Genomic DNA, 14,160 nt, shown 5'->3' with positions numbered 1-14,160 from the left:
GGCTTGTCTAAAAAACTACAGCACTGGCATTGATATTGGAAAGCGTATTAAAAGTAGGCCAAATTGTCTTATCACATAATTTTGTTAGAAAAATTTGGCAATTTGTACAAAGATCACTTTTTATCAAAAATCAGATATTATTCATTGTCACAAGCATATTTCCAGTTCTGTTGACTTTCCCGAAAAACCATTATTGTGTCCTATATGAGCTGGCAAGATTTTACGTGTCAGATTTGTGGGCATTCTGCCTAAAACCTGTTTTAACTTTGTCAGTGTTTGTTAAGAATGTTGCCGGTTACCATGCCAACAAGATATGTGTTGTGGCCAAGAGTCAATAGATTTAATTCAGGCCATTTTAACGACCTAAATATTAGTCTAGGCTCTTGTCACAGTCTAGAACCAATTCTTTTGTCTTGTACTTATGACTATGATATGAAAAACAACTTTTGTCCTATTTCGTGAAATTTCTATATTGGCTGGGTCAGGTATATTATTTTCTCACCAAATAAAATTTTTGCTTATTTCTCATTGCATACACGCTGATGCAAGTCTTTTAGGCAGTGCTATCCCAAAAGTAGCAGAGTTGATTAGTTCTCAACATAACCATGTAAATCAGTGACTTGAAATACATTTTGACCAGTTTAGTGCCCTTGGTCCACACCCATTTTCAGGGCTGTTTCAAACTTTTGGTCCGGGGGGTGGGGCTGGGAGGTGGGGGCGGCTGCAGATGGAATTGAGGTTTATCCGCTAACAATATTTACACGTACTGTATGTAATACGCTAATTCACTTCAAGGGTGTATTCACTCGGTTTTAGCAAAAAACAGTTTCCCACAAAGTTCTAAAAAGGTTATTTATTCTGTAAATGGGTTAATTCTAATTTGTAAAATGTCTACATTTCCATTTTAATATAAACTTTGTCCTCTGGTGATAAATGTTTGACCTCTCGAAATATGTCAGTTTACTTTGGAAAACACTGATAAATTGCATGCCGGTTATCAATGCCCGTAATTATTTAGACCCGTTTAAATATGCTCAAAATTTCTGTGCTTTTGTTATCAGAAATTAAATTGTGTTCTTTTATGAGAAATTAGACATAATTGTTTCAAAGGTTTAGATTATGCTGGTAGTGGTATGATAAATGATCATCAAGATTTGTAGGCCCTATTGTTTGTGCGTATCAAAACGCATGACTAAAATTGCTGACATTGTTTTTTGCCAATTTTTTTTTTCTTTTTAGAAAGATAAGATTGAACAAATGTCTGCTAATTTGTCTAGTTCAGTTTGTCTTTATCCTAATGTGATGAGAGCACGCAGAACCTGATGGTGTTTTTTCAAAATTCCCTTACACCTCTTATCTTGTTGATGCCCTTGGGCAGAAATTTATGAAATTATTCTCTCCACTTTTATCAACATGGGAGAAGTAATTTGGCAACGGGTTGCAGTTTTGTGGGGTTTTTTTAGGGCTAAACAACACAATGCCAAAATTTAAATTCATTAAGCAATTGGAAATTTTTTAATTCAATTACAAATTACAAATTACAAATTTTCAACGGACGGTATATGGCCTTTAAGGATTTGAATTGCAGTTTTTTCTCAAAAGTGCACATTTTTTTAATGCAAGTGTCAAGTTTTATGAGCATCATCAATGAAAAACCTGTAATTGGATCAAATCATGGAACATGGCACATAGATAAAGATACAATAAATATGGACATTGTTACTTTGGTGATAGTGATGTCACCAGAAATAAACATCGCTAGCCACACTGTCAATGGCTTGTTGCCAAGTGAAATCTATTGGCTTGTCGTTTTGGTATCAATCTTACCAGATCTATAATGTTTATCATGTTATTTGGGCATAACAAAGTTTATTGCACAGCAGAACCTCTCTTAAAGGGACACCCTCGGGACTGACAAGTGCTCTCCTTGTTGTCCCCTAGAGTTTAGTCGTTATTAGAGAGGTCAATTCGAATCGGAACGATAACTTTGGGACCAAAGCTAGTGTCCTGAATAGAGAGATGTCCGCTATAAAGGGGGTTCCACTGTATTTCTTTGGGCCGCTTACACATTTGGGCCAGACGTTGGTCTTTGAAAATTTTTTTGGCAAAATTGAATCAATGTTAACAGGTGAGTGAAAGGAATGGTATAAAAAGTATTACAAATATTTGACCTTGGTCAGACCTGGAGCTAAATTCTTTGAAAAGTCAATTTTCAGGTCTAGAAGTGAGTGAAAAATGTGTATTGGTAATCTTTCGGCATTTATCGGAAAGTACACACTAAGTCCGAGACTTATCTTCTTTCATAACTCTTCAAACTTTTAAAAGCGCAAAACAAGTTACCTGTAAATAAAGTGTGTATGTAAACCTTTAACTATTTAGTTATAAGACTTGGTTGCCTAGAAAATGCAGGCATTAAGTTCAAAGAAATGCAAAGGTTTAGACATGTTGGAGTCATGTAAGAAGTGCGATAAATTTCTTCGGTCAGAAATGGCTGGACATGAATTTTCCACAAGGTTAAAGGAAATTTTTAAGTGCTTAGCATCGTACTAAATACATGAAGAACTTCTTCTTTGAATGATGATACTATTGATAGCATTCAAAACATGCTAACTTCAAGGTAAGCTAATTACTAGAAAGTGTGAGTGACAGAAATCAAGATGAAATATGTCAGAAGTTGCTTTACTTGGTATAAAGTTGATTCAAAGTTTGATCATTCCAAAAAGGTGTGCTCGATTGCTTTCATTGGTAAAGTGTTTCAGCAGAGGTTGTTCCTTTACATCATTCCAAGAAACGCTTTCCAAGTTGCTTTCATTGGTAAAGTATTTCAGGGGATGTTGTTCCTTTACATACTTCCAAGGAAGGTATTCCAAGTTGCTTTCCTTGGGAAACTGTTTCAGATGTCTCTTCTTTAGATCATTTCTAGAAATGCATTCTAAGTTTGATCTTTCTTCGTTTTGAAAAGATGGTGGTGTCGATGAAAATTTGTTTGAATTTTTTCTGTTCAATGTATGTCCCATTATAAAAAACTTAGTTATGCGCAAGATTATTCGATAAATGCGCTATTTCAGTACGGTCTCTGACAACCACTATAAAATATGGCAAATTATCTAAAATTTTGATTCAATAGGCTATACGGTATTCTTTGAGGCACTCAATAGTATAATAGGCCCATATATATTCATGTATATACAGGCCTGTTGATATATATGAGTTGAAAGTTGCATTTGTGATAAAATTGTGTGGGCCCTTAAAGAAGTATGCCGTTCTAATTTATTATTGGCTCAGGAAAATAGAAATGCCATTATACAAAATGCTGTAGTGTAGTTATTATGCACGCAAATTTGCTGAAACTTGGTATTTATAGTATTTGTATATCTGGCTACACAACGGCAAACACAACTAGAAACATTTTCAAATCTAATTATAAATTTTACCATAGTTGCATTGGCCTTTAATGAATTCTAAAGTGGTGCTGTTAAGTTTAATATGTTCACCCATGTTCACGTAGGTTTTTATTGCTTGGGAATAGGAGATATTAAAGAAAGTGTCAGTGCTAGAACTTGTCATATTTCTGAGGAATATGGTACATTTATGTTATATAGTGTTTTTGTTAGAAATCTAAAAAGGTTGGGCAGAAAAAAGGCACAGCCTGTGAATCTTTCATCAAAATACTCTGTCAACTTGAGAAGGAGTGTGCAGTATGAATGGAATTGCCCAGATCTATGCACTCCTCAGTTTCTAAAATTGGAATTTTCGAAATAATTGTAATCGTTGAACGGAATTGGAATTCGTTGGGTACCAATTACCTCATGCACCTGCCATCATTTATGCATCGAGACCAGCCTACATAAATGGCAGCAGTGTCTCGAGCAATTTTGTCGAAAACAATTTTTGGCGCTAATTTGATGTGCGATGGAATTGTGTGCATTCTGGTAACAATGACAACAGGTTTTAGATGATGTGCTTGTGTTTTCAATTGAAACTTGAGGGTTCGCAGAAGTGGTGCATTAATTTGATGAAATGGGGAAATCAATTTGACATAAGTTCATCTTGCAAAAGTTCTCATGACATTTGTTTTGGAGAATCTGGTGTTTCTGAAGTTAGATTGATATTTTTTTCTAGTTCGTCTGAGGTAATAACTGTACCAGTAATAATACTATTGGCAGTGTTCATTGTCTTATCTTATCGCTTCAAAATCGTAAGCATTACCCAGCTTATCCAGAAACCTTCCTGGAGAACCAAGGGCAGCCACAATCTAGCGCACACAATGACACTTCTGGCCAGTTGAAAACGTGGGGGGAACGGGTATTGAACACGGGACCTCCCGATCACAAGGCCTACCCACAACCACGCTGTGGCACCACGCTCCGAAACATTTTGGATGAAATCTGGGACTGATGCTGTTACCAGTAGAGATTTTCTCATTTATTTGCAAATAACAATTAGTATTGATTTTCCAAAGCATTTCCACCAAGTCAGATGACCATCATCAAGATGTTAGATCAAAGAGGTAATTGACATAAATCTCGCAAGAATAGATTAACTCTTTACCAAGAAGACCTTTTAAGTGTCAATCAGATAGAAGTAGAGAATTTTCTGAAAGAGTTAACACATTTCACTCACCCAGAATGACCCGTATCACATTGGAAATGACAAGCCAGTAATTTCTCACCGACATATTTTTGACAAATTAGCCTTTTGTCCCAAAACTGGAAAGTGGAAATCAAGCCATTCAGGAAATTGATATTTCACGAGACAATCTTGCTGATAATGAAATTCCGCTTTTGATTTCGGAATGTCTGCATGGGTACCTGTCTACACCATAACAAGAGTTTGTGAGCATTCGCGAGTGAGGTGTAAAGAGGTAACTTAGTTACTGCGAGGGTCAAGATTCTTTCTTGGTCTTTCAGCAGGTTTTCAAAGACCCCCCCCCCAGTCCTTTATAGCAGACATCTTGCTGTCACACTGAGTCAGAGTTAGAGTTCTGGTTTCTCAATTTGTGCCGGACTATTTTTCAGACGATAACCTTGAGTGAAGTATTCATAAATTTTCTGTCTTATGAAATCTTTGGTGACACATTTCTGTTCTAATTCTAGATTTTGGCCAAAAAAATTTATTTTTATTTGCAACTGAAGTGTTTTGTCTATAATGTTGGCCTACAGTAGAACTTCCCTTAGCGGACACCTCTCTATAAAAGACAACCTCTATAATAAGTGTGTTAGGTTTGGTCCCAGATTGGTGGTTTCCATTTAACTTGACCTATCTAATCAAGACACCTCTCTATTATGGACAGCATTGGTCAGTCTTGAGGGCCGTCCTTAATAGAGAGGTTCTACTGTGTATTGCCATTCATAATCGAGACATCAAAAGTGCCTGTAGACCTCGATCACGGTGAAAGTTTTCTAATCTTAATCATTGTGTCTCCAAGGAAATTTGGAGTGGGTTGTTTTTCAGAATTTGGACTTTAAACGAGAGTATGCAGTTCAAGTCTTCAGTTAGTCCTGGACTTTGACATGAACTTTCATAGAACTGTAAATTGGAGAACAGAATGGAAAACGGCAATTTTTTCAACCAAATGTAGAATATTTTCCTGATTATCAAATTTCCACCCGCTAATTAAAGAACAAATGAAAGATATCTTTGTTATTTTAGTTGTGGTCGACTTTTAGGCCTATAGAATAAAATAGAAACTCGACCTGTTACCTATAGTTACCAGGACTTTTTACTCCAGGCTGTTAAATATCAAAATCTGTTTTCGCCATTTCTTGATGGAGGATGATTTGATGTGTTTTTTTGCGGTTTTGTTTTCCAGGTAAAGTGATTCAATCAATAATGAGACTAATTTGCTCTCGAATTCATGAGAAATTTTTTTCTGATGATTTAGGTATTTTGTTATCTTCATGAAAATGTTGTGGGCCTGCTTGTTCAAAATAAGTTTTTTCACTAACATGTTAAGTCTAATGGGCTTAACTGAAGGAGGTAATGCTAAGTTAATTTAATGCCAGCGTTAGGGACAATTACCTTTACATCTGTCGCTTTGTGAGCATTTCACCGTAATTAAGGAAATCCAGCTTGATGATTTTAAAGGTAATTCCATGGCATATCTTCTATCTATCTCAACAAAAGCTCCACATTACATTGATTTTTAGTTGGTATTCAGATCAAAATTCTGATCAAAATATATATGCCACTTATTTCAACAGTTTATTTCAAGTGACATACCCCGTTTCATTTTGTATACATTTTGGGGCATTTTCGCTGATATGAATGCATTTGGCCTACTTTCATGAATATTTGCCATGTTCGTATAATTTGTTATGATGCATTTTGTGCTAAATAGGCATTTTTATCAAGAATTATTGTAGGTTGTTAGGAGAGTTAATAATGTGCATTATATGGTCAAGTTCTAAAAGGCAAAATGTTGAAACATTCTTCTTTCCCAGGACTGATTGGCTCGGCTTTTGGGAAGGCCTGCCTGATTCTCGGCAATCTGAGGAACCAATCCGGCGGGGTGAATGTGCCGATTGCCAGAATGTAATCACTGAACCCTCTTAAGTGGTCCATCCTTGGGGTCTGAGTGGTTTGTTATTGAGCAAACACTCTAGGAGAAAAAGAACCCTGATCTTACTCATGTTCTATGGCGACAATGTCCTGATAGGCCTTCGCTATACACCTTATTACAGCTATATCATGCATCTCTAAACTTGAACATGTAGAGTAGAACCTCTCTATCGAGGACACCCTCGGGAATGACAAGTGTTGTCCTCAGTAGAGAGGTGTCCTGATTAGAGAGGTCAAATTGAATGGATACAACCAATTTGGGACCAAAATTAGTCTCGTCAATAGAGAGGTTGTCCTTAATAGAGATGTGTCCGCTAAGGGAGGTTCCACTGTAATTGTTAATCTAAGACAACAGACAATCTGGTGCCTGCTACCTTCAGACGGGATGGGGATGTAATCTTGCGATAAAGTAAAGGTTTCCATGGCAACCAGCCTGTTTCAGGAACTGGCAAATATCAAACTCAGAAATTGACTTGCTGCTGAAGAGATATACCCACTCTGAAGTGGATCTATAGTGTTCTCCATCAAAGTCATTTTCGTCGGGTTGCGTGACCAGTTCGAAATGCTATGTGGAATTAATGCTTTGCTCTTAGAATGATTTTGAAGGGCTTTAATGTTAGGCATTACATTGATGAGACATTTCAGATGTTTAAAGGATTTCCGTTTTTTCCCTACTAAAAAGGGCGTAATTTGAGCGCAGAAATGAAAAAATCAAACTGTGCGAAACAAGTTAGGGTCTGAAAGAGTTAATTTGACAGCAGAATGGAAAGCTCTGTGCCTCAGCTCTCTCCGTACAACTTTGAATTTTGGAAATCAGACAAAAAATAATCATTTTAGAGACATATCAATTAGGCTTTCCATGATATATGTAAATCAATTAAAAATTAGGATTTAAAGTGCCTCGAATATTTGAGGACCCTCAAGATTTGAAGAATGGCAACTTCAAACAAATTCTGAAAAGCTCGTGATCTGTAAAATGACAAGTACATGCCATCCAATTATAGATCATAAAGCTAAGTAAATTGCACATTCATGAATATGCGTCTTTTAAAATAAAAATTCATGTACATGCCAAAAACTTAACCAAAATTCATTAGCTTTAGTGTTCTTCTTTGGCATATGGCAATCGACGAAAGTTCTAATGATTCACACATTTGAAATGTTCACGATCATGATGTATGTCACTATGCACCCTTTTCAACATTGTTGGAAAAATACGTAATTATTTGAAACTCTGCTGTAAATGCCACATGTTGATCTGACTGTGCACAAAACTAGTGAAGATCTTTTAGATACAGTTGAACCTCCCTTTTAGCTGACTCTTTTATTTAAAGGACACCCTCTCTATAAAGGACACTAGTTTGGTTTGGTTGTTTCCATTCAATTTGACCTCTCTTATTAGGACACCTCTCTATTAAGGACAGCACTTGTCAGTCCAATGGGTGTCCTTGATAGAGAGGTTCTCCTGTCCATTATATTTCATACTAAGTTGTAGGGGATTTTACGTACAAAGTGCACCTTGCTGCTGATTGTTACCGCAATCACCTTGAAATAAAGACGCCGCAAACCCCACCCGTGTCATGGTATAAAAATGTCCTTGATAGAGAGGTTCCAAGTTAACATCACCTGTATCTCCAAAGCAATTGTATTTCAAAGGGTTAAAGACCATTCCTCAACATTTTCTAAGCGTAAAATGAGTTAATTCTCCATTAGTTGCGTACATCGGTTTTCATCATCTTTTAGAAATTTTCTCCAGCAGTTTAAATGCTCCCATTATAAAAGATAAAGTATAGATATCTGCTCTTATCATTGGTTGCCATGGCAATGCGAATTCATGTATTTGTATGAAATTGTAGGAGACCCATCTCAGTGTAGGCATCATGGATTTTTTCTTAATTTTCGTATGTTTCTGTTTTGAAGATAATTTATCTGATGTAAAATAAGGTGGCCTTAGACATGGCTTATGATATTCTTAGTTCACGGTCTGTTGCGGTGAAACCTCTCTGTTAAGGACACTCTTGGTTGTTTTCCATTCAACTTGACCTCTGTAATCAGGACACCTCTCTATTAGAGGCAGCACTTGTCACTCCCGAGCTTATCCTTAATAGTGGTGTTCTACTGTACTTATTATTTACACAAGTTGAAATATTCAAATTCAAAAACAAATTCGAAATTATCAACGAACGGTATAGGCCTTATAGCTGGCACTTTCTGACCAGAAACAGGTGTAGAGCTAACGAGAAAAGTACTCCACTTTCGCCCAAAACACACAATCTTGATACTTTTGGCATCAGATGAATATGGTATTGAGAATTCAATAAATTGTTGATCATTTCTCTCATCCAATGTTTGTCCCGCATCCCGGTAAAATATATAAGGAAGCCTGTCCTCAATACAACCCAAGAATTTCAGCCCATCCCATCATTTCGAAAGTGAAAACACTGTGGCTCACAGTACTTTTATTTCACTGCCAGTACATATACAGTGGAACCTCCCTTAGCAGACACCTCTCTGTTAAGAACACTAGTTTTGGTACCGAACTGGTTGGTTCCATTCAATTTTAACTCTCTTATCAGGACACCTCTGGATTAAGGACAGTGCTAGTCGGTCCCGAGGGTGTCCTTAATAGAGAGGTTCTACTGTAGTGTATATAATAGTTGTGAAATGAAAGTAGGCCTAACATTTTCCAGTTCAATTTTCACGATATTGATCAGACACAGTTCCAAATTCAATTTCATGAAGAGCATACCTCCTTGATCTAAGGTTCTGAGTGTCTGCTTAATATCTAATGCATGTTTGTATATGTATATATATATAGAACTGAGGGAGAATCGGATAACATATTCTGCTCGATTATATTGTTTTTGCAAAATATATAGATACCTACAAGATGCGTTTTGATACCTTAGTAAAAGTCGGTTAAATTGTTCTGCCTCTCCTTTTGCCAGATGTTTAAGTTTGCCAGAATAACTCTGGATTTCTAAAGTCTATCGACTCAGAATTGGTTACAATATAAATATCTGGCGATCGGTTGCCTGGCAACTCACTGAATTTGAGGTAAATGATAACAGTTGTGCTGGAGTTGATGAGTCTGATCTTGGTTTCTTGATGTTGAAGGAATTTTAGGGATACTGTGAAACCCTTTATTTTTGCGGTCCTATATGTTTGTAAAAACATCATTTTCAGATTTTTACTCCATTTATATCCACGATCGGATGTATTTTCCAATGATGGCGACATTTTAAAGTGATCGAGGATCCATCTCAAGTGCTATAGAGCAGACAAGTGATTAAAATCGCAGCGACTTACAATTCAAATCACATGCGACGATAATCACTCATTTTATGGTCATTGCAGGTCGCAGTTACCTGTGAGTCAAATCAAACCGAGCGATTACCGATTTTGCCCGCAGACAAGAGAGCCTTTTGTTGCACATGGCTGCAATTATAATCGCGGGTAGCTGTGATTTTAACGCTTGTTGGCATGGCGAAATTGAAGAGAGGGGTGCTGAAAGTTCAAGGCATGCTTCAAAGAACTTAGGTGCTGATCCCCCTAGCGCAATATTAGCACCCCTGGGTGCGACTCCAACAGACTATACCTTGTTCACCTCAGTTGATTCAACAGGTTTTCTGCCGGCCACCTCCCGGATTCCCCTTCATTAGCGTAGTCAACGAATCATTAGCTCCGCTAGCAGAAGGAATCCTCTTAACCAGATACTAATTAATCAAGCTCGTTAGCTCAACATATATACCAAGGGAAACGTGATTTTCCCAATGCTGGCAATCCTCATCTCCCATTACTGGAAAACCTGGCAAAATAAGCTGAACAAACAATAATAAGAAGATTTAGGAACGGGAATAAAAAAGTAACTTGTTAAGATATTAGTGATAGTTTCTTGAAACAGGATATGGAATACTTCAGGCTTACTTCACACCTTTTACCTGGATAAATTTGAGATTCATTTCGAGGCGAATTGTATTTTTAGCGCTAAATATGATAATTCCGGGGCATGTTGGCGGTATATATGTTATTATATTCCTGACGGAATATTTGCCAGCCAGGTGCATAAATAAAATTACACCTTGGTAAAATCAATCTCAGATCATTAACTTGTTCATTGGTACAACTTCAGTTGGAAAGATATCATCTTGTATCCCTGTTAAACCTAAAAATATTTTTAAGGAGTTTTATCTCTTTTTTTCATGTCACTATGTACAAGTACATGTACAATATAGGTTTGTGATAGTCATCGCAGTTGGGTCGATCTGCGACTCGATACCAAACCGCGGGGTTGCAGACATGAGATATTTGGTCACACAAAGCAGTAATTATAAGTTGCTGCAATTGAAATCACTCATCTGCGTGCAACTATAGGATATCTTTTCCTATAACCAAGTTTGATTTGGCAAGATCGACGAGAATCCCTTCAAAGGTTTTTTCAAAGACTCCTCAAAAGGGTCAAATTATGAAAAATATCACAACTTTCTCATGAAAGTGTGAAAAATTCCATGGCCTTGAAATCCTGGCAACGGGCGTGCACCAATCGTTCGATAACCAATCCATTTGTTGTGTACTTAATCAGCGGTCTGCTCAACGAGTCAAATACTGTAGAAAATACCATTGAAGGTGTTGTAGAGAAAACAATCTTTAGACATGCATAACCAGCGAGATCCCTTGGCAACAACATCAAAATAATACAATTTATTATTTATTTAGATTTGCATGTATAGGAGTTGTTAACGCTGTGTTCCCCAGCGTGGAGACATATCCTAGAGGGTGGGGAATAGATTTTGGTCGGTTTTTGTGCGGGTATTTTTGTCTCTTTAGGGACAGTTTCCCTCTGCTTTTTTTCAAATTTTAGCCTTTCACCAAAAAATGTATTTCAATTTCATGTATTAAAGCGTGTAGCTTCTGGCTGAGGTGTCCTTCAGCAAATCATTGGAGGGATTTTTGGTTTTTTTCCCCGTTTTGAAAAGACTTTATTTAACAGCAGAAATGGAGATATCTATATACCTCCGCTCCCCGTAGAATTTTGAATATTTGAATTCGGACAAAAATAAATCATTTTAGAGGCATTTTGCAAGTTAGGGCAATTCCAAGGACAGCACTTTTAAACATGAAAAAAAATCATGTTTTGCTGTGGGCATTTTCACAATCTCACCTTCCTATTATCATCTATCCTATCTCATTAAAACATCAGCCGCCCTAATAACGACTCATGGCAAAAGTCCCAACACCAATGACAATCCATCTTTAATCCGCTTTTAGTGAAAAACGGGCAAATTTATGTGGAAAGCTGAAATTGTGCGTTGAGCGTGACTCTTCGTTATTGAATTTCTGTATCCATAGCTTTACATTAATGTACTTCTCAATTAAGCAGCGCTAATTTTATTGGCCAGCAATCACAGATTATTCTATGCATTATTGAGAGAATTCTCTTCGGACTCTTCTTAGTAGTTTCCATGCAAACGCACAAACACGCGGGAGCTGTGCGTAGCCTGGCGGGACATATACAAGGATTTTTCAATGCTTGTTGATCGGTTCAGATGCAGCAGTTCCATTAGACATTTTTTGGATTCGCATTGGAATTTTGAATTGTGCTATTTCTTAAAGGTGCAGTGCACCCGTTTAAATTTGACAGTTATTATTTGAAATTCAAAGTGATGGAACAGTTTCGTTCTAAACAGATTCTTTTCTGCTTATCGTCAAAAATCGGCTGATCTGGAGTGAAGATTTCCCAAACCAGTGTCCTCATCAGAGAGGGTGTCCTTAGTAGAGAGGTGTCCACTAAGAGAGGTTCCACTTTAGTTTCATTATTTCATGTTTTGTCCCTTTTTCTGCAGGCACGGCAAAATGGAAGTGGTCGGCATTGGAACCTGGCAAGTGTCATCGTCGTCAAATTAGTTGTCGTATTCCGTATCATGTTGTTGGTCTACGTTGATGTATTTCAGGTTCTTGAGTATTTACCACATGTGCATATCGATGTTGCTTCTACCCAAGACCAATTATGTTGTGATGGTTCTTTATTGTCTTCTGTGTATCACGGCGGCTTTTACATACCACAACGCAAGGCGATTATGGCGTGACAATCCTTTTGGTCAAATGGATCCTGTCTTCTTTCGAAGAGGGCAAAGGAGTTTTTTTTACCATGGCCTATCGAGATAAGCCCATTAAAGAGTTTAATCATTTAAAAATATCATTTTCTGAGTATCGTTATCAGACAGATACAAATTTGACTTGAGATGATTAGAAATCACTTATTGACTCATATCGAGTCCTATCAGTCTCCTATATTCTGATTTTATGGACTTATCAATCTTTGGTGTGATTTATTATGAGTTGAAAACTAGGTGAATATGATCCTTTTGACTGTCCAGACCTTTGCACTAATAATTTTCATGGTAATATTCCAAAATCTGATATACTTAACTATAGTATTTTTTTTGTCCCATTTATGCCTTGAATCGTTGTATAAATCACTTTTGTGCGATAAATATATTTAACCGTATAGTATAGGCCTAGACATTGTATTTCGTTATGGCAACCACTAAATGTCCCACGTAAATCTTAATTGTGCATTTTGTATATACTGTTCGGTGGTCTGTGGTATTATTTACATATTTTGGTGTTATATATATTCTGTGCAGTTTTATAGAATTTTGTTATGGACTGAGTCACTCAATCTGACTTGACATTCGTGAGATCTTGTATGTGAGTTCCTTGGAGGGTAATATTTTGTGAGGTCTGTTAGATTTTCGTTGTTGTCTATTTTGTAGAATTTAATGATTGATGGCACAATATAGGCTGTGCCATATCACTTTCACCAGTTGCCAATATAGGTAAGGTGATACAATTATAGCCCTGGTACAATTATAGCCTTTGTGTGTATAAATGTATGTCGCAAGTGGTTTTGTCACTCCAGGGTGGCCCAGAAAACTTTCTCCCTCACACAATGGATACACAATAGAATTCTATTGTGCAAGGGAAATGTTTCTGGGACACCCTGTAGTGTATAATTGTACCACTTTACCTTAGGCCTACTTCATGGAGAGTCACAGATTCAAAGTGATTGTAGTTCCTGGTCATTTTCTTCCCTGTTTGGTTCCCTGCAAGGAAAGGATCTTTTGAATGACCCTGGTATGTGAAGTAGGTATCCAGTGAGAGTGATACTCCCTAAATCTAAAAACACAAGACGTCCGTCATACCAGGGTCATTCACATGCTCCTCACCTGGTTGGATAAGGTGTTTTGCCCAAGAGTACAACTCCTACTCATACTAATGAGCCATTGACAGAGCTTTAGGCATGATTTCCTGAAAAACCACAAAATTTACACTCCATTTCCACATTTCGTCATTTTGACTCGGACCAAGGCAATATTTTTCTCATTTTCTGCGAAAACGTCAGAATCTTTGTGTATAGAACAGGTGGAACTTGTATCCTACAAGTATATGTGATCATTTATCAATGTCTCGGAACTTCTACCTTGAAATGGGAAACTTTTTAAGCAGTGATTTTGTGGCAGACATGTTCATTCTGTTGTTTAGGGTAAGGCCAAGGCAAGAAGTTGACTGTTTCACATCCTCTGTCTCAATATTTTG

The sequence above is a fragment of the Lineus longissimus genome, chromosome 12 (assembly GCF_910592395.1).
Source record: "Lineus longissimus chromosome 12, tnLinLong1.2, whole genome shotgun sequence".
NCBI classification, from domain to species: Eukaryota; Metazoa; Nemertea; class Pilidiophora; order Heteronemertea; family Lineidae; genus Lineus; species Lineus longissimus.
The sequence above is the reverse complement of the archived record's forward strand: the minus strand, read 5'-3'. Positions refer to the sequence as shown.